Genomic DNA, 2,526 nt, shown 5'->3' with positions numbered 1-2,526 from the left:
GGATGAAGGCCGATAACTCCTCTTCATCACTGCTGGTTGACCCCCTGCCTTTGTACAGACTCAGCTGCTCCTTGGCTCTTGTCCAAACCACAAGCTCGGTCTCAGGTGGTTTTTGAGACAGGTTCCCCATTTTGTCAGGAAACATCTTCTGTGAGGGGCCCCAAGACTCCTTATTTTGGCTAGTAAGAAAAGACACTCCAAAATATCTACTTCAACGCGATTAAGCAAGCCCCCATTCTTTCATTCCTGGCTTTAATAATTACGATTGGTTTTTTTAGAAATCATTAATGTGATTAAGCAAGCCCCCATTCTTTTATCCCTGGCTTCATCAGTCCCTTCATGAGCCCAGAACTGGACTCAGCGCTCCAGGTGGAGCCAATGCAATGCCAAGCAAAGGGAAAGGATCACCTCCCCCAGCCTGCTGGCAGCACTTTGCCTCATGCAGCTCAGGGTACTGACAGCCATCTTGGCAGCAAGGGCACAATGTTTACTCTCATTCCTTCACTAGACATCCAGGCAGGTCCTTTTCTGCAAAGCTGCTTTCCAGCTGGCTGGCTCCAGGGCTCCCAGGATAGACCTTCACTGGAAATACGCCCCTTCTGTGCTCCCTCCCTGTGCCCTTTACTTTGTTGTTGTTTCTTTTTTTTGCTAGCTCAGACCATGTTGGGAAAGCATCCACCTTCAGCAAAGACTGTGTAAGCGGTGCTGCCTAAATGGACGTCTCTGTGTCATCACCCACAGGGGTGCACCTTTGCCCCACCCCAGTGCATATTGCCCGCAGAGGCTTCAACGCACTGCGTTTCTTGCCTGTTCTGTTTGTCAGCTCTTCAGACTTCCTTCCTCAGTGGAAGGGATGCCCCAGGAGGGACGTTTGAGGAGCTGAGAGGTGGCTGCAGGAAGGTAACTTTGGTTCCCTGCATCTGAGAGGACGCCTGCCACTCAGGCTGCAGCCACCTTTCTGCACAGGCTGCCTACGATTGTCTCGCTCTGTGAGACTGCCAGTAGGCACAGTATTAGGTACCTTCATCATCCTCACGTATGTCTTTGACTGACAGGGTGCAGGTATTTTTGCCTCTTTTAGAAGAGTGGTACTTGTCCTTGTAGGAATCCTTGTCGTAGGAAATCTGTGCTGTTGAGGTCACATACAGAAGCCGTTCGGGAGCCCTGGAGGGTATGTGTCGGTACCAGTGGATGTAAGCACCCTGGAAGTCATCTATGCCCTCGACTTTGCAATCGATCACTGCAGTCGAAGACGTCCTTTTGGTGAGAGATGGCTGACGCTGTTGCAGCAGCACTTGTGCTTGCCCAGCGGACAGGAGAGAAAGTAATACAACGAGCACTGCCAGCCACCTGCACATGGTCATATGCGTGAGAGCCACTTGCTGCTGCTCCCCACGCTGCCCTCCTGAGAGGGGGAACGCGTGTGACCAGGCTGCAGCCAGGGCCAGGACTGGCAGCGGCAGCATCCCGATGGCGCTCGCTCACCTCCGGCTGTGGGAGAAAGATGCTGCCTCTGCAGCAGGGCCAGGGGGCTGAGCCTGAGGAGAGGATGTGACTCACTTGGGGGCCTTGGGGAGAGGGGCCCCAGGAAGCAGGCAGGTAATGCTGCAGGAAAGCAGCGCCGCCAAACCCTGCTGAATGGTAGCGGTCGTTTGTAGTCTGGAGCAACCTACTGCTGCATTCAGAGGAGTTGGAAGCTGCTACGCAGTACCTGGGCTCAGAGGCTTTCCCAGCTGAATAGGGGCACTCTGTTCTTGTACAGCTGTGACAGGTGTCTGAGCTTTCCCTCTTCTGCGAGGTGCAACTGATACCTCAGTGCTACATGTGCTGTAAGGTTTTTCTTCTTCCTTTTCTCTCTCTCTCCTGCCATACCTGGGGAAATCCCCTTTTTGTTGCTGAAGTGAAATGACTTCTCTGCTGGTGCCAGCCACAGAGAGCATCTGGACAGCCTGCACCAGCCCTGCAGCGCCTTTGATGCCCCGCTGCCTGAGAAGTGTGCTCGATGGGCTTGGCGCTGATGGGGAGGCAGGGTGGGCATGTTCCTTGAGGTTTTGGGCATTTCAGGGTCTGGTCCAGGAAGCGGAGCACATCTTTGTGCAGGCTGCGTATGACTCTCTACTGCTGTGCATCCCACCTGGCGCAGTAGTAGGTACCAGCATCTTGCGAGGTGACTTTGGTCACCGTCAGGGTGCAGAGAGATTTGCCCACGTCCTTCTCGATGCTGAATTTCCCCTCATCTTCCCGGTTCGCAAGGAAGAGCGTGGATGCCATGTAGGCAACACGCTCAGGAGCTGCCCCAGGCCTCGTGCGGTACCAGTGAATGAAAGCTTTGTCAAAGTCGGGGACAGAGACGTGGCAGGTGATGAGCACCGTTTTGCTTTCGGGCTTGGTGACAGATACCGGGCTTTGCTGCAAGGCTCGCGCAGGGCTGCCTGTAGGAAAGCAAGAGGGAAATGGGGAATGCAAGGCTGAAGCAGCAGCAGAGCTTCTCCCAGGACATGCAGGCAGTGGGGTGAGCAGGGCACG

The 2,526-nt window shown here is 54.5% G+C and overlaps 1 gene segment (V, D, J or C); it reads right to left on the bottom strand.

The window, feature by feature from the left end:
* Positions 1 to 1,013: 1,013 nt before the first annotated feature.
* LOC309875681 (T cell receptor gamma variable 3-like) lies at positions 1,014 to 1,466 on the bottom strand. The segment is given in 1 exon: positions 1,014 to 1,466.
* Between the last annotated feature and the right edge of the window lie 1,060 nt (positions 1,467 to 2,526).

This window comes from Aythya marila, assembly GCF_965140915.1.
Source record: "Aythya marila genome assembly, chromosome: 2".
NCBI classification, from domain to species: Eukaryota; Metazoa; Chordata; class Aves; order Anseriformes; family Anatidae; genus Aythya; species Aythya marila.
The sequence above is the reverse complement of the archived record's forward strand: the minus strand, read 5'-3'. Positions and strand labels throughout refer to the sequence as shown.